Source organism: Scatophagus argus, chromosome 4 (genome assembly GCF_020382885.2).
Source record: "Scatophagus argus isolate fScaArg1 chromosome 4, fScaArg1.pri, whole genome shotgun sequence".
NCBI classification, from domain to species: Eukaryota; Metazoa; Chordata; class Actinopteri; family Scatophagidae; genus Scatophagus; species Scatophagus argus.
Genome location: NC_058496.1, coordinates 4553691 through 4581386, shown reverse-complemented (window position 1 = coordinate 4581386; position 27696 = coordinate 4553691). Strand labels below are relative to the sequence as shown.

Sequence of the window (27696 nt, the reverse complement as noted above, 5' to 3'; positions counted from 1 at the left end):
TGCGAGGCTCACTTCGTAACCTGGTCAGGGGAGAGGAGGGAGAGGTCCACGCCAGACCGCGAACAATGCTGCCTCAGTTCGTGCGTGCAACAAAAGAACCGAGGGAACTTGTTTGGATTTCAGAGCACGTCCTCTCCTCACACAGAAGGATGGACTTTACATCCTCCCCCCTCTCCTCCTCCTCCTCCTCCTCATCATCATCATCATCATCACCCCCCTCCCTCCTCATCACACCCCACCACCAACAAGGGGGAAAAAAACTTGCTCTGAGAGCTCAACTGTGCATGCACTTTTCTATTTGGTGCTTGTAGACGTTATAGGAAAGTTGTCTCTCCCTCTCCCCATCCCTCCCTCCTTCTCCTTCTCTTCGTCTATCATGTGCTTGGGATATGCTTATGCTTTGCACAGAGCAGCTGAAGCACGCCTAATGCAGGCTACTGAGTGTTAGCGGCAATTTTAAAGTGAAGCCCCCCCACCACATAATACGGCTGGGATATTTGAGGGGAACATATACCACACCACGGTACACACGGACCCAACTGAACAGCGCTGTTCTTCTCCTGCTTGGGACGCTTTCTGGTCGACTGCAGTGATTTTACTCACCCTTAGGAAGTAAGTGCAACTTTTGTGCCTGCTTTAATAGGCTGCGTAGAGGCAAATTGTGTGCGTAAAGGTTTCCCTTGGGCGCAAAAGTTAAATGAGAGGCTATGGATAAGAAATAAACAGTATTAATAGTTTTGTTTTGTTTTTGTTTTTTTGTTAAGAGCTGATAAGGAGTGATGGTTTGCGGTGAGACTGCACGTATTAAGAAGGAAATATGAAGTCTGTGACTGTGAACGTTTCTTCACACACTTTGGAATTAGGGCGCACTGATCAGACTTTTTTGGCACCTTATACGAGCAGGTACATATGCTTCAGTTAATCAGTATCTTAGGAAAGTCTGCTTCAGCTCTGTGGTATTTACTAAAACCGATTGCTTCAATATTGTGCACTTTATGGCCGACTTGTCTCGCTATACTCTGCTTTCTGCAATTAAGTTTACTTTAGAGTTAATTCGGCGTTATCCCTAGAGTATCTAGTTTTCTGCTAATGTTCCTCTGCTCCTCTGTTATCTTGTTAAAACTGTTGTTGCCTGAAATTCTCATTATTATCGGGCCGATAAAAGGCACATCAGCGAAGACACTCTGTTTTGTTAGTGTGGTTTAAATACGATGTGATTTCGGAAGCAAGGTGTTGGAGCTTCTTTCAGAGAAAAACTAAAAATGGAAACATTTGCGTACAAAAGGCACATCAGCTAAGCCCATAAAAAATGCGAGATTATTAGAAGCGTGGTGCTGGAACAAAAGTAAACAGTTCGTTTTGCATTGAATGAATAACGTCACCAAAATCGTCACAAAATGTCTTGAAAACAATAGCCTTCCTTGCAGTGTGTGTGCACGCGTTATTACGCGGGAAAGACACTATTTGTTTAAATATTATAACCAATAACGCGAAGAGAAAGACACTCTTGTTGTGTTTTTTGACTTCTCAGCACTGTATCATTAATCTTCACGGAAATACAGCTTGTTATAATTTCAAGGGGATCAGCAGGTTGTAAGTTTAAAAAAAAATGGTGTGCGGTGATTAAAGCGTGGCCTCTGTGTGGGAGGCCTATTCTGAAGCCTCCTTTACCCTAATGAGGTGTGCTTCATAATGTGGACCTTAATGATGTCAAGTTGGCCTTGCGGTTTGCCATCCATCAGATCCACATCAGGAGGAAAGAATGACTGTGGATTCCAAGGAATGAACAATGTGCGCGTAAACTCGTGATTTTGTTCGAGTATTTTCCACAGTCCAGTTGACAATTTCAGGCTGCTAGCTCGTGTCGTATGTCGCAGGTGGAGTGTGTATCACAAAGTGATGACCGAAGCATAGAAACAAGAACGCAGTGAGTTGCGACTAAACGTTTAAGGGACAAGGTGCTGTTTAATGAAAGTAATCCCTCACGGGCCGTGTGACTCGTATTTGCTCTCATTAAAACACCTGTGCTTTGCCCCGCCCACCGACCAAACGAGAGTAAACTGGTCGAAAACTGTAGCAAGTGAATGGGACACCTGAAGAAAAATGCTGATGATGCCATTGACAAGCGATACGGCGTTAATTTGTCTTCACCTGGTAATTCACTCTTCTCTCGTCTCACACACACACACACACACACTCATTCATTGGCTTACTGAGTGTTTTATGGGTCGAACAGAGTCAAAGTTGTGTGCTGACTCGGTAACCTGCAGTCGCAGGCTCCTGCGCATGATCCATCACATGTTCCGCTGCCTGTTATTGTTGACTCAGTTACCAAAACCCTACATATTGACCCATTTGTGCTGAGCTGTCGGTTAACTACTTACATTTCTGTGGAAAAGTAAGCGGGTTAACACGCGAAGCGCCTGGGCTTCATTTCGCGTGAGGTGACTTCGCCAGCCTGAGCAGCATTGTAGTCTACCTCTTCGGATGCGACGATGACAAAAACACACACACACACACGGACGAGGACAGTGAGGATTTCGACGGAAAATCGACTACGTGAGGGCAAGTGAACTCCTGCAGTGATTCCTCGTCTATGAGAAGGAGAGCAATGAGCAAGCGAGCAGCGTGTTATTGCGAACAGAAAAATATAAGGCACACCGGACGGAGAAGACGCTGGCGCCCAGGCAGCCCCAGGATGCTCTCGTCATTAACTTGTTTCATTTTAATTGTTCAATTGGTGCTAAAGCTGACCGCGTCTCTTGTTAAGAGCAGTTGAATCGTTCTCATTCTGTGTAAAAAAAAATCCCCAAAAAACCCATATGGTTTCCCTGTCATCCATTTTCATCCCTGTGTGAGAGAAGGCGTGCAGGCTGCTCGATGCAAGGCGGACTTATTCCAGCGCGCTCTGTGTAATGGATGGAGATTGTGCATGGATAGGAGGGTGCATTTGCGATTTTTTTTCATGACATCATCGCTGTTACATTGTCGTGGTCCGAGGCCTTTGACCTCACCGGGGTTGGTCCATATTTTGGCCACCCCCAGCCCCCCTATCGTTTGGGGATGGCCCTTATTTCCCCCCACTCTTTTCAGACCGACCGACCATGCAACCTGCAGAACGGACCCTTTGGCTCAGAGTCTTCGCCTTTATCTCTCCTTAAGTACATGCTGGATATGAAAGGACAACTTGACACTCTTTGGCCAAAAAGCAAGCTCCTGTCTTTATAATCCGAAACATTTGCGTCGTAATTCCCTGTGCCGTTATTGCACTTTCCACAGGAAACCGGATTTCCCCCCTTCTCTGCCGTGTTTCTTCTCCGCCGGCCTCACAGGATATCTATTGCTACTGCCACAACGACTTAATAGAGGCGAAAGAGCCTTTTGTGGGATTGGATCCATTTGCATTGCAAATTAGGGCCCCTGTGCAAGGATGACTGCACCTTACCCGCGATTTTCAAGGCCTACTTCAACTCAGTAATATTGGTTAATGTCAAGTGAATATGACATTAACATTGGGATAATATATCTTTTTTTTTCGAAGAATTGCGGCTTTTTTACACCGGGTGTATGGCACTTATGTGCTGTGCAGTAGTCTCCCTCAATGGCAAAAAGGGAATATAAGGAATATAATGCACAATGTGACTTGAAAAGGGATACTGATGACTTTTGCTCAATAAATCTTAGTGCTGAGAGATGGAAACTTGGAGACCAGAAGAGGAAATGTACATGTGGATTATTGCTGAAGATTGGGAAGTGGGTTGTTATCTTTGGTTATCTAGCTGTATGAGTGTTCTGCTCGTCATAAAGCTAGATAACCGAAAGTAAAAACTACTTCCAGACTCGTCGGGGACTTGTGGAGCACTCATGACATATTACTGAATTTTCCCACGGACCAGAGATTGTAGATGCTATTCATGTAACTGACGTTATTTTGATGTGGCTATTATTTCGATTGTCATTTAAGTTCAGGAGCTTGTTTGTTGGGTGTTGTTTTGCACCAGTGATGGGCCGATTTGTTTGTGAACTTCCCCCTATTTAATTAATAACTTTTTCAGAGAGCATAAAGTGTATCACTGTACACACAGGCAAGCTCATGAAGCTACATTTAAACATGTACGCACACTCACACAGCCACACACACTCGCACAGCTGCACACACACACACACACTGAACTTCTCTTCAGGCCAGATATTGCATGTTAATATTTATAGCCTATTTGATCCTTTAACATGAGGTGTGATTTTACATTTTATTTAATTTGGATGAAATTTCAGCGTAGGCTCATCCTGAGAATTTCATGGGAATGAAAGAGTGACATTTAGGGTTTCTGTAGAAACCCACGTGTGCGCCTTCATGCTTTTTATTTCAGCATGATCGAGTCCGGCCAGGAAACGGCGCTGGCATCCCAAATAGTAATAATTAGGACGTATACTGAACTGACAAAAAAGGAGAGAGAGGCAGAGAGAGAGAGAGAGAAAGGTGGGGAATGGGGTTAGGAGAAGGAGGGAGGTGGCAGAAGAGGGAGGGAGGGAGTGTGGGGACTAGGGAGATGTGTGTGTGTGTGTGTGTGTGTGTGTGTGGTGGTGGGGGGGTCGGCCCAGCTTAATTGATTCCGTTAACCGCAGTGCAGGAGATGTGAACGACTGGACGATCCCATTCCCACGCTCGGTGGGGCAAGTGGCAATGCCATGCCCCGGCCCAATATGACAGACAGCGCTGTGAGGGCCTTGTGGAGCTGGGAGCGCGGGGGGAGGGGTGGGGGCCGACAGGGGTCATGAAAAGACGTCAAGTGCACCAGACTCATCTGCATCCCCAAAGAAAGAGGCGACGTTTCCCAGCCCCAGCTGACGCGACCGGCACTCCTAAACTTGGAGTAGTAACGGTCTTGAATGCCTAATGTCTCACCAATTGTACTGATAATGAGGACTTTGGGTCGTTATCTTAAAACTATACGGGTTTATGAATTTGAAAGGGATGTGCTCCAACCATGCAGGCTGATCCTGTATGGCCCCACTTGAGTGCCAGGCGTTGTACTTCTGAGAATTAGTAACAGCGCAGATAATGTTGTCTGGGCCAACTGAATAGGTGACATACATCGGTGCATTGTTTGTATTTGAACTTGACCGTGACCGCAGCGATTTGAGATGGTTGCTGAAAGAAATTTTGTTTGGAGCATATCATTAGCCTAGTGCCATGGGCAGCATGAAACTGTGTGAGAAAACATGGGAATATTGCTAGATCTGTACTTCAAGAACGAGCCCAACGTGTTAGGTTAAATATGGCCTTTCTCAGATATCAAGAAATCTCACCTATTATTTGGGTACAGCTTAATTAATGTTTTAATGAAAAAAATGTGCACGTCTAGCTGTGTTTCACTTATTTTATCAAACATATGTGATGAAGTTTTTTTCCCAGCTCATACGCAGCTTGAGGTGACAGTTCTGCACTTTACAGTTGCTGGATCTGTTAGACGAGAGGCTGTTTCCAGTATAGACAAGGTGTGTAAAGCAAGCCTTATTGTTTTAATGACATGGTTTGACAATTCAAGAATTTATTTTCACTTATTGCACCCTCTTTGGCAGTGTATAAGTTTAAGGTTCCAAAATATCCATTTAAGTTAATCATACGTTCAGAAATTTGTGAAGCTGGCGTTTTTGGGAGGGGAGAGGAGGCAGAAGATTTATTTAAGTTTTAAACATAGATCTGGGTTGCAGCCCCAGTGGCTGAATTCAACCCCACCTTTCTCACTTTCTCACACCGTCAGACAAAACTAGTGTCTCTTGTTTTTGACCTCTGTCAAAGCAGGCACACAATACTGGGTCGTTTACCCGAAAGAAAATCTGAGAACACAATTTGGGCTGAGCAGGGCTGAATAAAACAAGTCTTACTGTGCCCAGTTAAGTCGATTGAAATCGTCGTCTGGCTTTATGAAAGGAAACACTGTTTTCAAGTCTCTTGGCCACACTAAATGTCAGCCCAGAGTAGGGGGACAACAGGACTATGACACCATCTTATATCAGTCACTACATTTTCTGCAGCAGTACATCCAGTATGCTTCTTTTACAAAACCTGTAATAAAAAGAAAATCTGCTTATTATTTCTGACATTTTATTACTGAGTTTTTCACTCAGAAATAAATTGCAACAAATTGTGCTATTGTATATTTATATTGAAGCTCATATTTAACAGATTTAGAATATTTTTGGAGGTCAAGACTTTTTGTGCACAAGATATTTACGTGCTTGAATTATCCTTCCTTCCATCCTTCAAAGCATCAAGTGAAAAGGGACCATAATCCAAACCATCAACAGGAAATGCAATTGAATGCTGAGATGTAATGTCACCAGGAGAGAGCGTCATCACATGGCTCACACAGCTGCAAAACACACTTGCATGTATTTTCTCTCTGGGCTGCACAGTGTTGGTTGGCAGTGGTTTGCCTGGTCTTTACTGCCTGTCTCTGGAGATGAAGGAAATTTCAACAATTAGTTTCACATTAGTGCTTCTTATGAACACTGACAACCACAGCTTTCTTGAGTCCTTGAAAAAACGACCTGTGTTTTGTACCTGGCGATGATGACGTGACCCGCATATCTAAATTTCAAATTTACCTGACAGTGTAAAGGGGCGTTTCTATTCCTTTCCTGTGTGTCTATAAATGTGGCTAAATTGTTGTTTCCTGTAGTGTGTGAGGTGGCCAAACGTATGCCATACATGCTTGGTGCTGGAAAAGAAAGGCCCAGCAGCGCCCCATTTCCATATATTTATGGATATAGGCGTGTGATTTGACTATGCGTGAGGAAATGGGTGGTGACAGTCCGTTTTCCTTCTCCTGAGTAAATGGGGGCTACGTGCTTGGTTGTACCCTTCTTCCATGCTCACGCACACGGTGTGCCGCAGCCATTGTTGTCACGTGATATGTTGAGTAACAAAACCATGGCGACCGCAGAAGGTGTTTTCATATTCACTGAATGGGCAATCAGCATATTTTATGTGAGCGTGCCCGGAGTTTTTATGTGCTTCCCTTGTGCCTCTGTGCTGTGTATGGCAGGTGCAGTTGCAGGTTTATAATATGTATCGGCTCAGGGTAATTTCTGTGCCAGACAAAGGATATGAATATAGTCATCATACGGGTGCCATTTGTTAATAAATGTGTTTCATGGCTGTATTTTTTTGCTACTCGTTGTGGCCTTTTGCCAGATTGTTTTGCAGTAGGCAGAGGCTATATGTAGCTTCTCTTTCAGTAGGGATAGTTGTCATATTCAGAACTGCCGTGAAGCATCATCTGCTCTATTGAGCAGCTACAGCCAAAGTATTTTTGTCCAGATTAAATCAACAGAAATTCAGGGCCTTGTTTCATCCTCCATGGAGCTCCATGTGCATCAACGTATGCATGTCTGCCTTTGCATGTGTGTATGATTTCCCGTGCGTTTGCCTCTGCGATTAACTGACCCAGGCGTCCTGGATAGCTAGTGAGGCCACTACATCATGTTGATGAAGGGGAACAATAGCTGTGTCTCAGTCAACAACGTCTGTCTGTCTGGCTTGGGCCATGTCTCTCTCTTGCTGTGTGTGTGTGTCTCATGGACATGAACTTGAACTTGAGACAGGCAGCCAGACACCATCTGTGCACTAGGGGTAATGAATTCAGTGCATTCATGACTGCAGAGTAAGCCAGGCCACCGCCACCCATTGATGAGCAGATGACCCCTATAGTCTGAGTTAGCTCTTCATCACTAATAGAATTCAACAATACCAGCTGGTAGAAGGGGAGTTTATTTTGACCGCTGAGAGAAATAAGAGCAGTGGTGGAGCTCACATGCATTTGTGCAGTACGCGTGCTTGCATGCGTCTGTATGCTTGTCAGTGTTTGAACGTGAACGCCTAAAGCCCTGCATGTTTTCCTTCTTCCTAATCTTTGTCTCACCATACAAATTGTGCAAATTTATTGTCATACACCCTTTTCCTTCCCAAACACTGACCCTTTCCCTCTTAAAGCAGTGGACTGCTACTTTAACGACACAGCCATGCTGAATTTATTGCCTTGATAATTGAAAGGGCTGGTTCAGTATTCCCCTCGATAAAGGGTGGTAAGTGAATGAGGCATAAACCTTAAACAAGCCAGGCACAATGTGAATTCCTGCAGGCCCTCCTTCTCCTCCTCCTCTTTCTCTTCCTCCAGCTCAAGCTTCTGTCACAATCACAAGCAACTCACACATACACATACACGCATGCGCACACACAATAAGGCTTTTCCCTCTGGTTGGTGTCACCACGGCAACGGTAGGTGAGATCACCGTGCGCATGGCAGCATCAGCCCCTGCCAATGCAGGACAGATTCCTGGTTTCTGTGATTGTGTGTGTGTGTATATGCACGTATGTGTGTGTGTGTGTAGAGTGCTCTATGCAAGAAAACTAGAATGCCACCCACTCCCTGTCTCCATGGCTCAACGTAGACACATATTACAGCGTTCAAATGTGCTTCCTGTCAGGTAACCGTGCATCCATTGGTTAATTGAAGTTTCTCTAGTTTTCACTATCAATTGAGGTCATAATGTTAATTTAGCGCCGGGATGAGTTGAGAGAGTCTAAGGCTGTGGTGTACATATAGGACAAAACAAGGTCTGGGACTCCACATTAGCCCTTCACACACACAAACACTGAAAAGGTGTCATTGGCTTCATTAATGGTATCATTGCCCATTTACGGGAATGTGATCGACCTCCCTCCATAACAGACCAGCCAGCCATAACTTGCCAATAATCCACTGAAGAATGTCATGGTTGGGCCCTTTTTAATGACATCATGCATGGCCACTTGAGCGTCTTGTGGGGACCAGCGGGCATGCTGTGCTCTGCCACGCTGTACGGCCCTCCCTTTCAGCTAACTGCGTGGATATGCATGGCCGACATGTTAGACAGGCACCTCGGGCTCTTACACGTTGTCAAAGATCTCTTCTATATGCGACTTAATGTGACTGTGTTTGTCTTGTCTGCATGGTGTAGGTTTGTAGTTGTCTGGCACAAGGAGAGAATAATATGCAACTAATGGATACATAGATGATTTTTTTAGTTTTACCACTAAGTGAGCTAAAAATGACAAAAAATGCATCAGTGAAGCAATACTTTTAAGACTCAGATGTTCCCAGGACTATTTTTAGGATTATCTATAAATATAAAACGTGAACTTGCGTTTATTCACTTCATTATCTACCAGGCTGACAGTTGTAACATCTAAGGCCTAAGCAAAGACAAAATTTTGCTGTCCCACATTTGACACTGTTAACACTGAAGTCTATATTTTCCCTAAGTCTGCCTCACTATTTGAAAATCGTCATCAGTATGCTTCATAAATTGACACAACTCCCTACTCTTCTCTTATATTTTAGCGCTGAATACAGGACCTGGCCACTGTTTGTCACAAAGGCTCATTTTAAACATGAGATATTTAGAGATAAGTTAACCTCTCCCACAGGCTTATAATTATTTTGATTTGTGGGAAATAACAAGCTATTTTAGTGTGTATATACATGTGTGTGTATATATATATATATATATATACAGTAAGATGGACGCACATTAAGATGGTGGTAGGTGGTAGGTTTTTTTTTTTTTACAGTGTGTCCACATGTAATAGTGTTGTCAAAAATATTTGTATGATCACAATGTGAAATGCAAGCAGTGCTGTGTGATCTGATGATAATGTTTGAAATGCCCCAAATTTATGATAACTGTTGCTTCAATTTTGATATCAAATCAAACTGAAGAAGTTGTAGTACTTTCAGCAGAAAATGAAAATGGAACACTGTACACTTTGTAAGTATACTGCCAATAATAATGTTACCGACTAGTATTCTTTCAGCTATGTAGCTTGATGATTTGATATCAATATTTTGGCAGCAGCAGAGCACCATAAGGCTGTGTGCATAAATGTTATTTTTGCTCTACATGTCTAAAGCTGGCTGGTCTGTCTTCCAGGATATCTGTGCTCCACTGGCTTTTGATTATGCAAATACCATGAACTATAAATAAATTAGTATAATTGCATCTGAAATATGCTTTGAATCTTCCTTGAAGATGAAAGGGTGTAAATAATATATTTCGTGTCACTGCATTATTCATCCTGTATTAATTACAAACAATGGGGCGCTCAGCCTGAACATGCCTTAATGCTATACTTTACATTCAAGTGGACTGCATGTTGTTGTTGTTACATACAGTGCACATGCACAGTGTCCACGATCTGTCAAAAACAAGGTGCCTGTTTCTAAATCATAATTACATTTTATATGACCAATTGTCTCCCACTGTATTCACTATAGTGTGCTCTTAATACTGTCAGCTTAATGTAGTTTCTGAAACTTAATTGTTTTTTATTGTTTGAACAAGCTCAGAATCTGTGAGACATAACTTATCTGTAGTCACTATCTGAACACCCGGGTTTTATTATTTTTTATATTGTGCCGAAGCATGTCTGTATTATTTACCATTTCTTAAGAGGCGGGACTTCAGAAAACACTGAATGAGCATAAATACTGTAGAGGTGCCGCCACGACAATTAAAATATGTCCGTCTTTTGGCTCTTTGTAAAGCATATGCTATCGAGGCCTAGATGCAATTTGAATATGGGGAACCATTTGAAAAATATATGCTGTTCGGCAATTAAATTATATGGGTTTCTCGGACTGGGGAGCCAGTGCCAGTGCTTATAGAATAGTGAGCAGTAGTTGCTACGCTCGCATTAGCATCTGGCCCTTTTATGTAAATTTGATGAGAAAGGACTCATGCATATACGCCAGGGCTGGGGTGTACTCGCCTAATATCCTTATTAGAGAGGGGTGAATTAAATATTTATTAGGGGGCTAAGGGTTAGGAAAGGGGGCCTGTCCTGTGTTGTCGTGAGGACCCGAGGTGGAAGAAGGGGGAGACAGAGGAGGAGGAGGAGGAGGAGGAGGTTGGCTTTCTCTATGAGTGTCTCTCTCTGCCTCAAGGTGCCACCATCTTAAGGCGTTTGGCAGTAGTGAGAGTGTGAGGAGGGTAGACCTAAAATGTCCGCTGGCATAGACAAGCGCACGCATACACATTAACGCATACAAATTTCTGTGCGATATGTGGACAGGAACGCGGAGCTCTGAAAGTCAATTATTCAATTACTGTCATCGGCAGCTATGCATGCTGAGAATTTCATTTGCATGTATTAATTCCCTCGATTACTGTCACCTACAGGATCGGCCCGCGTTTAGCTTTCTGCTTTGCGCCGTTTATTGGGTATGAGCGCTACAACTAGAACCAGGACTATCAGGAGTAAACTGCTCTTTGCTAATATTTTAAGAATTTTAATGTAATGAATTTCTTTGTATTTTCAACCCAAGAAACAATTTGTGCACTGGCTTTTCTTTGAGTTCAGCTTGACAAAACATTCTGATGGGGCACACAACACATTTGTATTTGAAAATATTTCATGTTATATTTACTTCTGTGTTTATTTACAGAGAGAAGCAATAAATTAGTTAGAAGTTTTACACAAAAGTCAACATATAAATGTATGAATGTACTTAACCTTCAGGATAAGGGTGCAGCAATTTAGCTTTAGTGAGCAGTCACTGATAAAATGTGCTCTTTTTCTGAAAATATGGATCATACCTTTCTTCGAGCTGTTCTACCAAAAATGATAATGCGAATGCTACAGAGCAGAGAAAGGAAGTCACTGACAACATTGGCCATTAATGTTAATCGGCGCTATACTGTCCCCCCTATCATTCTGTGTCTTCTTCTCTCTTACTCACTCTTGCTGTCACATACACACACACTGTAGCTGACCTCCCCTACCCGTTAATTATCATAAATGTGCTTAGTGATGCGGCATACACGCGCACACAGACACACACAAGTACACTACACACACACACACTTTGTTCAGTGAGATACAGACACAGCATTAGCATTCCCTTTCATCCTGAAGTGCTTCGGAGGCATAGCATGAAGAAGAATGTGCAGGAAATTATTCAAGATGAATTATAACACACATCATCCCCATTTTTCAGGCATCGACACATGCACCCACTGACACAGACACACACAGACACACGATTATGTTACAGGAGGTATTTGACGTTACAATTAGAATTTTGGTTAAAATTAGTTGCTGATTTGTACATTTTTTTGCAGGTGCTTCTATATTGCACTGAGCGTGCGTGCGTGTGTATTCATTTGGACGTAATCAGCGTGTTTTGTGTGTGTGGATATTACGTCGTGTGTGAGCTGTGTGTCCTTGCATAGCCAGCCTGTTGTCCCTTTTGGCGCGCATAACATATACATACAATATCAGCTGTTTGCCTTCCCTACCTCCCTGTTTCCTCTGATGAGTGGTACACCCCGGCATGCTGCCAAAGAAGTGAGAATAATTAAGCGGCTGCATGTTTGAGCCTGGCGTTGGCTAATGGGTTGTTACCAGGAGGAAATGAAACAGGCGGCATGTGGGAGCTGGGTGGCAAAGCAGACCTTGACTTTGGATAATGAAACACTGAAAGCCACCAAGGTGGAGAGTAGACACACCTCTTGTAAAGGAAATGCTTTTGTTCTGTGACTATTTCTTTCTGTCATATGCAGTGGGTAGGTACAATTGGTTAGGAGTCACACAGTGTGAGAAAGGCACAGTCAGTTCTGCATCACTTAAATCAAGATATATGTTGTTTTTTCCAATTTAAAATTTCTTACACCGTGCTTTCGAATCAGTTCAGCTCAGTTAAACGTATAATTTCCCACTCAATACAAAACAATCCTCATAGGTCTTACATACGTCCCTCTTTATGTTATCTCATATTGCCTGTGTGTGTGTGATATGTATACATATGCAATTAGCATGAGATTTCGTGTCAGCACGACACTGATGCTTTAGAGAAAGTAGGGGTTGATTCTTGGCGCTGTCATCAGCAGTGTAGCCTGTCCCCCCCCCCCCCCACCACCACCACCACAACCAACCCCCTACCCACCCTACAGACACACGTGTACACTAGAAGCAGAGCAGTGGTGGAAAGAAGGGAGTGGGAGAAGGGAGATAGAGGAGCACGAGGGAGATGGAATGAGACAAGCCACACAAGCCGCAAAGGGAACGGGGTGAAGGTGGAGGGGGAAGTGCTGTATAGTTACCCTAAACCCTGCCGTAGGGCTAGAAACACACACACACACACACACACACACACACGTGTCCTGTTCTGCCATACAACCGCAAAACAGAGTCAGAACAGTGTAGAACATTGCAATGGGGGGATGAGAATGTGCCCTGTATAAGGATATCCTAACTGCTTTCAAGTGCTTTTCTTATTACTCTTGAAGTGTTAATTTATTTTAAAGGTTATGTCTGTCTGATGTATTTTTTTTTCCAAAAAATCTTGATTTTTTTTTCTTTTTTTAATTTGATGCAATATAACCATAAATAAAATCAACATCTGAATCTGAAGAATCCTGTGTGTTTGTATTACTGATTATTGCCACATACAATAGCATCCTGACGGTGTGTGTGTGACGGTGCCAGTGCAAGTATGTGGTTATGTATGTATGTGTGTGTGTGTGCGCATGTGCGTGCTTTGATATGGAGCTCTAATAAAATGTGGCATCTGTCAGTTTGATACTGACATGCCAGAAGAGCCTCACAATCACTTGGGAACAAAGACGAAAAGAGATCCAGAAGAAAGAAACTACGTACAGTGCATATTAGATGTTCCTGCGTGTGTGTATATATATATATATATATATACACATATATATATAACCTTCTAATAAGTCATAACCATGAATAAACATGAATATAAAAAATATTAACTGGATAATAACTATCCAAAACCACTGAATAAAAACCAAAAATGTAAAAAGAAATCTGTAACGAAGTGCACACTGTCAGTGATGATATTTTTGACATCTGACCATTTTTTGACCGGCTTCTCATATGAAGACAGGCTTAAAGCTGTCTTCATATGAGCAGAATGTCAGCAGATGCATTCAAGTTCAATGGCATGCTGCTGTGTGAGGTCAAACATTAGGGTCTCCAACTCACCACATAGGCTGCTACAATCTATAATGATTACCTTTGACTTCAAATGGACTTGTCCTTTAGCCTTGACATTTGACTTTTGACCTCCTCACCTCAGCGCGAGGAGACAGAGGTGAAGGGTTCAACAACATGGCTGCCAACAGTTTTATCATGCACCAGAGTTAGGCTGGCATACGTTACTACTTAGACCAGAATTATTTAATATTGAAGTATCTATACATTGATAAAACCGTTTTAGATTTCTAAGTTAACATTTAAACAAGATTTCATATTAACATTTTGAAGTATGAAAAAACATTCTCCCATGACCTTCAGATGATCTGCAAAACAGCTGCTCGTGTGCCATCAAGGGCCCGAGTTTGACTTGCTATTTGTGGCAAAGTGTAAAGATTGAGGCGACATTTGCACAAAGTTATTGCCAATCTGAATTCCTGCACTTAAACTGAGCTATGGTAAATGCTACCTCTGTTTCGTTTTTCAACCATATGACTGTGCATTTGCTTTCTGCTCCTTTCTTCTTCATGGAAACACGTTAATTGTGATTTGCTCAGGAAGGTTACCTCTCGGTAAATGTATTCACTCCCCGTATGTGTGTGTGTGTGTGTGTGTGTGTGTCTTTCGTTGCTGCAGTGATGGAGAATGAGAGCTGTGGAAAAGTGCAGGCTGCAGGAAGTCGAGGGCCACCCGAGATCTCCGGGATTTTGCTCTCCACTGGACCCACACGAGGTAAGACTGGGTTATTAAACCAGAATGTGTGCATATATGTGTGTGTGTGTGTGTGCGCTTGTGTGTTTACAGCATAATACCCAATATGGGCCAAATTAGTTTTTGTGTATTTGCCTGCTATCCATTTTTTTATTAAGCAACAACAACTCAAATTTATCCAAATCAAACCAAAACTGTATTGTTCTGACTGTGACCCCTGGTAGAACAAGCCCAGTGACTGATTTAAAAGAAACTTACTCTAGGAATGTGCCCCTCTTTCTTTTATTCACTTCACAAATCACTTAGCCCTGAAATATTTACTGAAAAACGTAAATACCAATTGTATTGGAAGTTTTGAAATTTTTGCCAGATTTCTTTGTTGGCAGGGGTTTTGACTGAATGTTTTTCCCCTCTCTGCTGATGTGTGAGTCTGTGTCCATGTGTGCCTGTTTGCCTGCAGCAAAGTTAGCCTGTGCGTGTGCGTGTGTGTGTTGGATGAAGGCATGGATGTTAGCAGTGGTCCAGAGGACACAGTAAACAGAATAACAGCGGTTTGAAAGGAGCTCAGGCGATGTGATCATGGGCAATATCAAATCCCATGACCCATTCTTTGCCCTGTGGTCCATACCAAAGACAAGAAGCACAGGGGAAACAGAGGTTACTGTTCACTGTTCATCATCACAACAACACGCACACACACACACACGCGCACACACACACACACACACAGACACACCAACAGTAACTACAACCAGGAAGTGATTTCAAAAATGTCCTCTAGTTATTGAAACCCATGCAGTAACAGTAAGTGGCATTGTTTGCATTGCATGTAGGACATCTTGCTCCATCAATTAGACCTCCAGCTATTATTACATGTGACATTTTATGTTTTTGAAGAGAGGCAAACATTTTAATAAGCTGAACTTGCTCTTGTGACAGGGAAATATTTATCAAATTAGCAAGCAGCAGCAGCATCTGATCACCATCTGTGCTTGCTTCATTTTGACTTTGAACCCATTTTTCTTACACCTAGCTGAAACTGTTGACATCTGTCACTGTCAGCAGGAACACAGTAGCCCTTGGTAACTATGCCATGCTTATGCTCTGATCGTGAGATGCAATGCCACACCATGGCACATTTGGTATGAAAAACCAAATGAAATTGCCCCAGTGACGGCATGTTCTGTGTTGCAAGTTTGAGTCTAAAGTTTATTTCTTGACAATGCTAAAAAAAAAAAAGTGGCTGAAGAGAAGTGGTGGTATGTCAGCGCCCATGGGCCTCAGCGTGCGGTGGTGTTACTTGTCCTAATTACCCCCACTACTCACACACATTTTGTGGACTGCTCAGGAGGACCAATTAGAAGGGCAGGGCAAGTCACTGGGTAGGAAAAGTGCTCGAGTTTGTAGCCATCTTGACTGTACCACAGAGAGATGCGTCTTATGAAGAACTCTGCAGTACATTTCCACAAATTACCTTTTTTTGTATAGAATTAACACTCACGCCACCATAGCTCTGCGTCAAGTGAATATTTTGGTGTTTTCTGCACTTACTGTAAATCAACATGTTGAAATACGGCTTGTTGTGAGTGTAGCTTTAATGAGTTTGACCAAAGGACTTAAAGGAGTCAAAGGAGTAAAGCGAAAATCATTAGCCCTTTGTGAAACAGACCTGCATGAGAAAGTTGGCCAACAGCTTTATACATTTAATGTGTTGTTAAATAACATTAAAAAGCTGACTTTTTAAATTCAAAAAAATCTTGTTTTCATCAGTTTCAGTGTTCATAGTTCTCTCTAGCAAATCCTTTAAGAATAAACACACAAGATATGTGGAGCATATTTGGAAACATTATGTACATACAGAGCTGTCACCATAGATGGACATCACTCTCTGCTGAAAGCCCAGCCCTTATAGTGTGTCAGGGTCATTAGACCGTTATATGTGACGTTATATATGCATTATTCAGTTGGAAAGGCAGTCTTTATTTATTTATTTATTCAGATCAGCCAGGGTCATGGGTTCGAAGCTGAAACAGGAAATCAGGACATGTTTGAGACTTTGAGAGCACAGATTTTGTTGAGAGGTTACATCCCTTTTTGTCTTAGTACCATTTGCTAAACACTAAGATAAGCACACTGTGAAAACTCAGAAGGTTTACCATACAGTATAGTTTGTTTACACTGCATGGCCTCTGTACTCATAATCATCTATCAGACGTGCATATTTGGAGTACAGCTGCTTACTATTAGGGTGCCTGTGGGGGCGAGTATTTATAATGCGGCAACCACATTCGTGAATTAAAACCCTCCAGTGTTGTAGGCTGGCTTCTGTATCACCAGTGCTAGCCCACAGCGATTAATGAAGTCGTCTGCATGTGCCTGCATGATTAAGGAGTGCTAAAGCATCACTGTGTGTGTGTGTGTGTGTGTGTGTGTGTGTGTGTTGTCTGCACAGCTAAAACAACACCAGAGGACAAAAGATGGCAGCATACGAAGACGTTTCAGTAGGTCCTTACACAAACATCCAAATGAACAATTTTGCACGGTAAAGATTGCATGCTAAATGCAAAATCCATTCCTCAAAATTTTCTAAGATCAGTTGATGCAGCAGCAAACAATTAGAAATGATGACTAAAACCAGGCAGGCAACTGAGGGAAAAATAGTACATTATTTATGAAAATATTGGAAAATATGTGAAAGGTGTTTTTCAATGATTTAGTTTCCATCTATAATTTTCCTGTTTCCTATTTGTCAAGTAACTCCATATTTCATGCTTGGATGCAGCCCTTTCCCCGTTCTATATATTGCAGATGCTCATGCCTCTTAGCGATAGCACAATATGTCCTTTCCATGGTTGCTCAAAAATTCCACGAAACTAGAACATACTCATCTTTTTTTACTCTCATTCAGATGCACTACATTATCACTGGTGTACCATGGGATCAGTCTGGTATTTGTGGAAATCACTTCTTATCAATTTATAATTAAAACAGATAAAACTACAGTTTTTTTTTTTTTTGTTTTTTTTTTTAATTTAATATCCAGTAGCTTTCAGGGGGCTGTGTAATAGTGCTGCGTAGGGAGGGCTTCTTCTGCATCATCATACAGTCAGAACAAAGGATATGCACATCGTAAAATCATGCAAATGAATGCAAATCGCTGGCAGCAAGGAATAGCGAGGTGGTAGGAGGGGAGTTTGTATAAGCAGAGGGATGCCAAGGGCTTTGTATACAACACTTGCTGGACAATCTTCCTTTAAGTTGTGGCAGATAACTGGAAATATATTGGTTTTGAATCTGATTCTAAATCTCCTCTGCACGCTGTTTGGCATAAAAGCAAGAGTTGGTTGAGTTTCTTCTGCTTGTAAATAGCAGATAGATCTGTTTACTCCGAATGGCTAAACAATATGTGGCTTTGTATCATTCTCCTTTTTTGCTGGAAATTGTTCTTCATTTTTTATGATGAAGCAAAATGTGTTCATTCAAAAGGCTCTTCCAAAACACAGTGAAGTCAAATGCGATACAGTGGCTGCAAACAGCTTTGCAGTGCCTATGCATGTGTTGGGATGATGCAGTATTTTGACCGTAGCGCATCAGAGAAACGCAGAGCAGATATTAGCAACGCCAACACTAATGAAAGTCGCCTCTCCACCTCCCACTTAGAACTTTATCGAAGGTGTGACATTTTCAGCAGTGTGTTCAGTGTCTGTAGGGATCAGGTATTGATGATCTACGTCAGTTTCCATTTTCCTTTAGCCGTGAAAAGAAAAACATACTTACATTTATCTGCTTGTATATGTGACTTGGTTCTCACCATGAATATTTAAAGCACTAGCAGTGCATTATTGCATCAGGATAATATCACAAATGCATCTGCACAGGAAATGCCAAAAGATTCATTTGTGTCCTTGGAAGTTAAAAATACATCTGCTTTCATTATAAAATTACATATCATTTTTATAATCATGATACAGCACAGTGTTCATATTGTGTGTGTGTGTGTGTGTGTGTGAAACATACCATTGTGTTTCATCACATATTAATTCAACACTTTTATTCAATCCTAATTTGTAGATAAATCAAAGACATATGTCATAAAATCCAAAAACAGAAATTGAATCAATTTGTAAGCATGTAAGCAGAAAGTAATTCCTGCAGCATCACTTCCTTTCACAAAATGCTGAAATCAATGCGCACATGGTTTAACAACATTACATTCAGAGGCTCTCGTGGCCGTACAACAATCAGTAATTTGTTTCTACTTGCATACAAAAAAACCCCAGATTTTAATAATTGCGTCCTCTTACAGACAGCACACACACACACACACACACACACACACACACACACACACACACACACACACACACGTGGACAAACCGGCAGACACAATATGGTAGGGGGAGGGCACAGACAGACATTGACAATTGTGCATAATGATGTTAACATTCCTGCATGTCTAATGCAGGGGATATTGAGACAGACACTAGCTGGTCGGCGGTCTTGCTGTGCATTGTGTGTATTCATGAATATAAACTGTAGCAGCGCATAATGATGTATTAATTGTGGCCTGCTCTCACTTGTGGTGTTTGGGCTCCATGCCGAGGTTACTACATGGCCTTTGATGCGATCGTTAATCTTATCAAACATATGCAAGATCACAACGCACTTTATTTTCCAGTCTGCTCGTATGAAATTGCAGGTGCTCTATAATCTGGGTAAAAGGAACAACTCTTGTTATTGCTTTGTACAAAATTGTAACCGGTGGACATATGCTTACGTTGTTTATTTTCTCAATTCATTTTGCCCAAGTTTATACAGCTGTTTAAATACAACACCACGGTAAATGGATATTAACATGTATCAGTGGCCAGGATTTTAGAAGATAAATTCTATATTGAAAGAAATTGCACGGCAACAACATTTTAAAATATCCTCAATCTGATTTTTTGTATTCACAAGGAGTGGCTTAAAGGGTGTGCCTTAATTTCAAAAGCAAGCACCATCTAGAGATCCTCCAGTGCTGTTTTATATATATTTTTTCAACTTCCTCCCAAATAGAAAGGCGCAAACTGAAAGGGAGGGGAAGCGAATATGAAAATGGAGTGCCAGCATCATAAAAGATGGAAACAAAGAGGGACAGACAGCATACACTGAGAAGGACAGGCAAAAGATGAAGCTCATTTTTCCACGGGCACCCAGTGGCGTCTGCATTGCAGATCGCTGAAATCCCCCTCGAATGCGTCCCTGGGCTTAAGGGGGGGTGGGGTGGGGAAGGGTGAACAAGGGATGGGTTTATGCTATCTCTGCTTTAGTACACTTTGTTTTTTTTTCCCCTCCCCCCGACCAAAATATATTTTTTCTGTCTGCATCAAATGTCAAGTTAATTTCCTGGGTGCTATGAGGGATGTGTCCTCCCTTTCGGTATGCGTGGCAGGGTGGTGGATTGTGGCAGAGCGGTGTGTGTGTGTGAGGGGGGGGTGTATTTGTGTGTGTGTGTGCGTGTGTGTGCCGGTGTATTTCTGTGTGTGTGTGTGTGTCTATGTCTGTATGGGTGAATGGGGAAAGGAAAAGGGGCATGGCAAGGCAAAGAGAGAGGTGGTGATGGTGGTGTGTGGGGGGGTTCAGTACAGTATCTATAAATTGGCTCTCTCTGAAGAGCTAGAGAGGTGTGTTGAAAGTGTGGATGTGTGTGTGTGTGTGTGTGTGTGTGTAAGAATATGATCCAATTATTAATAGATGCTTTTGTCAGTGTACCTGTTCCCATGTGCCCGTCCTTATTTGTGCATTCACATGTTCACTTCTTTTGAAGATTCACCTAAATTGAATTCTAATGCAAAACAAAAAAGAAAAAAAAACATACCATATATTATAATAGATGCTTAGTAATTCAGTGGCATTGAATTACTAAGTAATTCAAAAGCAGAAAATCTTCCAAGATTTCCACATATTTCTCAACATCACAGTCATGTGTAGAGAGAAATTTTCTTTGATTCTCTCATCAGCTGTGTTGCATTTCCTGGTGACTAGCGTCTATGTCTCAAGCTCATTACCTGCTGATATCTAGTAGCATATTATTTTAAAAATCTGTGCATATCAGTCTTCTTTTAACCTTGTTGCTTGGCAATAGCAGTCTTTGTGTCCCTATGCCTTCCAAGGTTGGGTATTATTTTACTGTATTTAGTTTTTTTATTTATATATTTCAGGTTTTCTCCATTAGCAATGAGTATTTGTGTCCCTCTGATATCCTCTGCTACTTTAAGACACAACCCAACATTAATGTTGTCCTTTCCAGTGGTAACCACAGGTGCATTAAATCTGTATCCTCTGATGTTGTATTTTCTGTGCGTAGCTTATTTTTGTAATGGGGTGTGATCTCGAGTTTATACGTGTTCAAATGGACAGAATTCTTTTTGTGCCATATGCACAGTGCTTTTCTCAGTGTCTTTATTGTATGTCTATGCCTGCGTGACTGTGTGAGTGTGTGTGTGTGTGTTTATCCAAATGACTTTGTGCATTTTTGCAGGCAGCTGTTAAGTGTATGAAGCCAAACTGTATATTTTGTATTGCAAAGTGTAAAGTGCCTTATTGCAGTGAAAGGGATTATGCATTTGTCAGTCGTGCTTACGCTGATGTATGCTCCTGCGCCACAAATGTCACATCCTATAACCCAGAAAAATTACACCAGTCCCACCTAATTACGCATATTCATGATGCTGTTTTGCATAGTGCTGGTAGCATGCTTCTGTTACAAGCCACAGAGCTGAGGGATGTGGTTGAGTGAAAAGGCTTTCAATCCACTGATTCAGTGTGTCTCCGCCACAAGCATCAGCTTGATAACGTTACCTCCATGCGAATATTTTTTTTCTTTTTTATGATCTGGGACCATTATGGAGAGTGAGTTTTCTCTTATTTCATGCAGTCAGTCATTTTGCCAGCGCCTGCAGCATGTTCAAACCTAGTGGGAATTTTTAATAAAGAAATTAGCTTTGTCCTAGATTATGAAGGTCATTTTGAAAATAGATCAGATTCAGCTAATGTTTTTTGAAATACTTTGTCATTTACACACCATCTCTTCCCTGTTTCCTTTCCCTCTGTGTGTTTATTTCTCCCTTTCATACCCCTCTTATGGCAAATGCGATTCTGCTGGTCACCGATGATGAACGATATGTAAATCACAGGACGACAGTGCTAGCAAGTGGAAAGCAAGGACAAGCATATGCAAGAGAGACAAGAGAGAAAATCCTAATAAAGTTATGACTGTAGAGGAAAGAGGAAGTGTTGGAGAAATAGATGGAGGGAGAGAAAAAAAGACAGAAAAGAGTGGATGAGTTGTAGTGACTGCCTCAGTGGCTTATTGGACCACTTGTGGAACAGACTTAATCAGAAGTGGCCCGGCTGTAATGAAGGAGAGGGTCCAGGCTGTGCCACTGCTTGGGTAAACAGCGATTGTTTCAGTCCAGGGTTCCCAAACACAGGCAACAATGGTACTATTGTCCCGCCTGCTCTTATTAGGAGACGAACCAGAGATGGGGTGAGGAGCAGAAGCGGGGAAGGGAGGTGGGTGAAAAAGGGGCAAGAGGGGAAGGGGGGTGGGGAGTAAAAAGAGGAGGTGTGGAGGAGAGCAGGAGCGAGTGGGAACCTGACAGGAACAGAGGACTGGGTGGAGGGGGAAGTGGGGAAAAAGAGAGGGATGGAGAGAGATGGTGAGAGGTGCTTCAGATCTTGCTTTTTTTTGTCCACGCTTGCATTGTGTCTTCTTCTCCCACTATCTTCCTTTTGTTTCCGTAGTCTTCTATCTTCTCAGACATCGTCTCCGTTCCTTGTCTTTTCCTCTCGTCCTTTCATCCAACATCCTACCAGCCACCTACTCTATTCCTTCCACCTGTCCTTTGTTCCTCTTCGTTTTTACATTTGGGATGGTGAAGGGATGCTTTGCCTGTCACAGCATCTTTGCATCACTTTTCCCATCCAGCACGGGAGCAGAGAGAAGAGGACAGAAAAAGAAAGGGGGGATTTGGAAGAGAGGATGAGAGAGGCAGGGGAGAGGAAAGGGGCTGCAGGAAGACTGAAAGAAAAGATCACGCTGCTTCCTGGCTTAATGAACATGGGCAGAGGATGATCACAATAGAATACATTATGTTCTTGTTAGTAGACGCAATCAATTAGCAGAGAGCACACCACTGGCACACCATCTTTCCTGTTTGGGCACTGGTTCATTCACAGCCCAAATGAGTGGACCGAGGAACCCCTCACCTCGCAGTTTTTCCCACCCTCAACGCCCATCACTAAAAGCTTTGATTTAATTCCTCAGTGTGAAAGGCGACAGCATCGAATTTGCATTTCTGCCACATTCACTCCACATTATACATTAGTCAAGTTCTGCGACAGTCAGTGTAAATTGTTAGTGTGTGTTTGAATGTGTCTATTCAAGTAATAGCGCATCTATTAACCAAATTAATCCCCAAACCTCATTATTTGTACTAATAAATTCATTGTGATGCTGATTCAACTTCTTCAGTGGAAAACTGTCCTCTGACAGCACACTGTACTCACCAAAGCTTGCCTCCACAAGATGGGAATCAGACGTGACAATGTCTCTGTGACCGACAATGACAATTGCATACCAAATTGTCACTCAGGTCCCATCAGCATTTCATACAGCGGTTGGGTGAAATTCCTTCATCCTTTTCCTGCCATGTTTTCCTCTTCTTTTGCGTCGGCCAGAGGAATAGCTCCAGATAATGGCAGCAATCTGTATTGTGAAAGAGGCAAGGAGTAGTTCTGCCTTAACGCAGGCACAAATCACCACTGTCTGACTGAAGATCTGTAAAAGTGCGAGTGATGAGTAGAACGCGTTGCTTTCACTGAGTTACTTTTCTGTGATTCAAGGCAAAGGTTAGAAACAACAGGAAATGAGGGAAAGGTGGAGCAAGAAAGGAAGAACTGCATTCAGTCAGTCAGGATGTAGGACTTGTTTCTGTTTCGAAGGTGGTGCTTACTGAGAGGAAGATGGCCTCAGGTTTGGCTTGAAGGAGTTTGCTATTTGCTGTGTTTGGCAGCGTGTTTACACTCTATGGCCATCTGGAAATTCTGAGTGTGTGCGTGCTTATTTTATGTATTATAATTTCTGATTTTGCCCCTTCTTTGTCCCACGCTTGTATTGCTTCCATTTTGTGCGTCTGAATGTTCGTAACCTTGTGACTGTTTTTGAGTTTGTCTTGCTCGTGTGTGTTTCTATTTCCCATTTTCACTTAAATCCTCTAAACACTGGTGCGCTTTGTATCCGCATACAGATGTACACACACATATTGATGACGTTGTACATGAAATACAAGGCTAGTGCTTACAGCCTGCATTCACTGCCTATAAGAGCTCTTCATTAGTGCATGGATGAATAGAAAACGCATCACAATGTACTGTACATACCTTCTGTTGTTACCTGAGGAGCTGTAAAGTGGACTTTATCTCTTTTAACATTGACTGCATGTGTAGAAGTGTTTTGCTGGTCTTCAAAGTGCCTCAGAGTAGTACGGGGTTGTGGTTTGACCTTTAAAAGAGAGAGAGAGAGAGAAAAAAAACATGTTTTCCTTACAATCACAGTGTGTACTCTATGCATGCTTGTTTGTTTGTGTCTCTTGGAATATTAAAGTGCAAGTGCAAAATGGTTATAATGTATTCAGTGTTTTTAGACTGCAGAGGGCATTGTGTTCTCTCTCCACTTTGAAAGTTGAAGTGTTCGACATCTAATGGATGGGGAGCAGGAATGGTAACACAGGGCATAAGAGGGAGGGGCGAGGCACTCAGTATTGCATCTGACTGAGGTTTTAGTATAATACCTCGTGTGTTGATGTTGCAAAGACCTTTGCTTTGATGAGTAAAGTCAGATCAACTGATATTCACTAGGTGTTCTAATAAAATTGTTTTGTAGGTGTTACATGAAGAGAGGTCACTTTCGATTTTGAATAGTTCCTGTCCCTTTCTGAAAATCAATCAGAAAGCACAGAAAGCATGGATGATACAAAGGCAGCTTGACTTCTGTGAAGTGTTGCATTTTTCAGTTCAGCCTTTCAGGTTTATGGTAGAATTATTCTTTAAATCTGGTCTCAAAATATGGTCTTAATATTGTTAAGCTACTCGCTCCACCTTGTGTATCTCGTCTGTTTTCACCAGTAATTTTTTTTTCCCTCTCCTTTTTATCTGTTTCCTCTTGATTATCCCCTGCTTTCTCACTGCTGGGTCTCCATGTACAGGTAGTCATGCTGCTGACATTTGTGTCCAAGCTGGGCCCGGTGATATGGCCTTTACCACTCCTCACCGGGTGGCCGTTCACCATCTCTACCCCCTACTGCCATTCTTAACCCACCAAGTCCTCTTCATCAGCGTGCTCATGAATGTGTGTATGTTTGTGTGTGTATCTGTGTGTTTTGGGACCATCCTCTGTGTACAGTGTCTGTGTGTTTAAGCCATGTCCAGATCAGCCACGTTCATGCTAGCCTGTAGCCTGTGTGCACAGTAGGGGACATGGTATGCAGCAAGCCTCTTTCTCTGCTGGAAGCAGAGTGAGCAAATACAGTCTCTACAGGCTGGGAGCTAGTAGGGCACACGAGAAAGTGCATAGCTCAGTGTGACGTGATAATGTGACAAATTTGTCTTAAATATCTTTGTTGTTAAAAAATGTTTGCAATTCCACAAGACAACAACACTAACTTCTCTATAAATTCATTGGCCATAAATTTACATTTTATTCATTAAGGATTTTCTGGAAATATTTTAACTCTGACTGTGTTACAGAATTTTTGGAAGGGCTATTATGTGCAAAAAGTGGAAGCCCTCCTTTTTTTTTCTTCTCCTCAAACACACATGCACAAACGTACAGACATGCTCACCGTCCCTGCAGCCATGGGAATGGAGAATGCTGAGGTTCAAGGTCATTTCAAGTATTCAGCAGCCTGGGGCTCTCTATTGTCAGAGCACCGCATCCCTTTGCTCACACATGCACTCAAATGTGCGCACAAACACATGCGTGCTCAACACAGCGTTGTAGGCGTATGTTCAACACACCACATCTCATAAGCGAGACGGCGAAGTGTCTGTCAGGTGAGAAGATGGCACTTCGTAGGTCCGCTCACATACACAAACAGTCGCAGGTGTGAATCTTCATTGGAGACACAGTTATCCATTTTTGTCTCTGTACTATAAACCGTTCAGACACAAAAGAATGAAAGGTATGACTGTTGGACAACTGCTATTTTCTGTCTTCATTTAGTTATTCTGCACCTCTTTTACTCTGATTGTTTCTTCTTGGTAGTCTACAAATTTTGATGTACTGTCTAAATTTTTGGTTAACGGTTATTGTTTAGCACTGACTGATTACTCATGTTTGGTTTCTATTCAGCAAATGACTGAAACTTTGTGGAAAAACTAGAGATAGGATTTTAAGAGATAGGGCGAAGGTGAGGGAGGGAAAGAGAAAGAGAGAGCAGCAGTGGGTGTGATTAGCTCCTTTGTTGGAGGTCTGTTGAGCTTCATTGGCTCCAGAGAATAGGTTCCTAATGAACCCAGCCAAGCTTGGACCAAACTTTGTGCTGAAGACAAACTAAGTTATGGTGGTCTGGCAGAGCGCTGAGGGCGAGCCGACTGATATACAACGCCTGGACATATGGTCCCCCCATCACGGCCTCTCCCAGCCACTTTCTCATGTCCTCTCTTGTGTGTGTGTGTGTGTGTGTGTGTGTGTGTGAATGTGTGCTTTTGTCTGTGCTTGTGTCAGACGGGATACACACAAGAAGAATATTTATAGTGCGATTTTTTTTTTATTTGTTTGATAACTCATTGGAACAGAGAAACAGAGAACTGGAAAAGAAACACAGAGAGTTTGAGGGTGGTGTTGGGGGGGGGCAGAGAGGCTGGTTGATGGTTACTGAAAGCGACAGAGGAGAGAGGGCTGCAGGCTTTGTCTTTCCAGCTGACCCCAATACAGAATCCTTTCTGACACGTCCTACAAGACATGGAGTAACTGAGTAAATCAGGCCAACCTGGCTGTGGTGTAGCAGTGTCTACACCATAACAGATGTGATATGGAGGAGAACCACATGGTATCTTGATGCAGTCATAATATACACAAGAGGAAACGAGACAGAAGTCTGAAAGCTTTATACGCTTTCAGATCTCATGATGCAAAAATGTCATTTATTTGCTGAGAAGCGTAGGGTTAGATAGTAAAGAACTATTTCTGTGTGCTTGCATTTGAATGTAACCATGTGTCTATGCCAGAGTGTAACAGAGCAGACGCAGGTGAGCCTGAGTGTGGTTTGAGGCTAATTGTTTGGGTCAGGGTGGGAGCGTGGGGACGGATGGCTTCCGTGTCCCACCAACATGGCTCTCGGTAACTGAGCCGGCGAGGGGGAGAATGAGCCCACTACAGGCCCACACAGCAGGCTCAAACAACACTTATTCTACTGGCCAAACTGTCAGCCAGAACAACTTCATTGTGCTCAAAATTGGAGTTGAAAGCAAGGCAGAGATTTGGGAGGGGTTCAAGCGGTGGGAAGGTAGGGGAGAAAGAAGAGGATTGGGGGGGGTGGGGGGGTCTGTGGGAAACCGGGGGACTGGAAAAGGGGGAGTCCCAGAGAAAGTGCAGTCTTGGGGATGAATAGGGTCAGAGTGTGTGAGTTCATTTCAGCGAGGAGAATTCCCTTAGATCCTACACCAGGGGAAGAAGGCCAGGAGCAAGGCAGTGGCTCAGATGGAAATGTATTAAAATACATTCTGGGAAGAAGGGATGAACTATTGCAGTTTGGTATTCTAGCATCTGTGTCACAGTTGTTCACACAATTCAGCCTTGAAAAACACAATTCTTAGACAATGGTGACATGGCCAGCTGACAACACTTTACTCATGTGGATATAGAGTGCACTCACTCAACTTCTGCCCTAAGGTTT

General features: G+C 42.5%; 1 long non-coding RNA gene across 1 annotated transcript in view; it reads left to right on the top strand.

Annotated features, from left to right (window-relative positions):
• The first annotated feature begins 2000 nt into the window (after nucleotides 1–2000).
• Nucleotides 2001–27696, top strand: part of LOC124058111 — a 34523-nt gene continuing 8827 nt past the window's right edge. The window contains exons 1-2 of the long non-coding RNA XR_006843215.1: nucleotides 2001–2154; nucleotides 14681–14776. This is a non-coding gene — a long non-coding RNA (uncharacterized LOC124058111). The remainder of the gene's footprint in view (nucleotides 2155–14680; nucleotides 14777–27696) is intronic.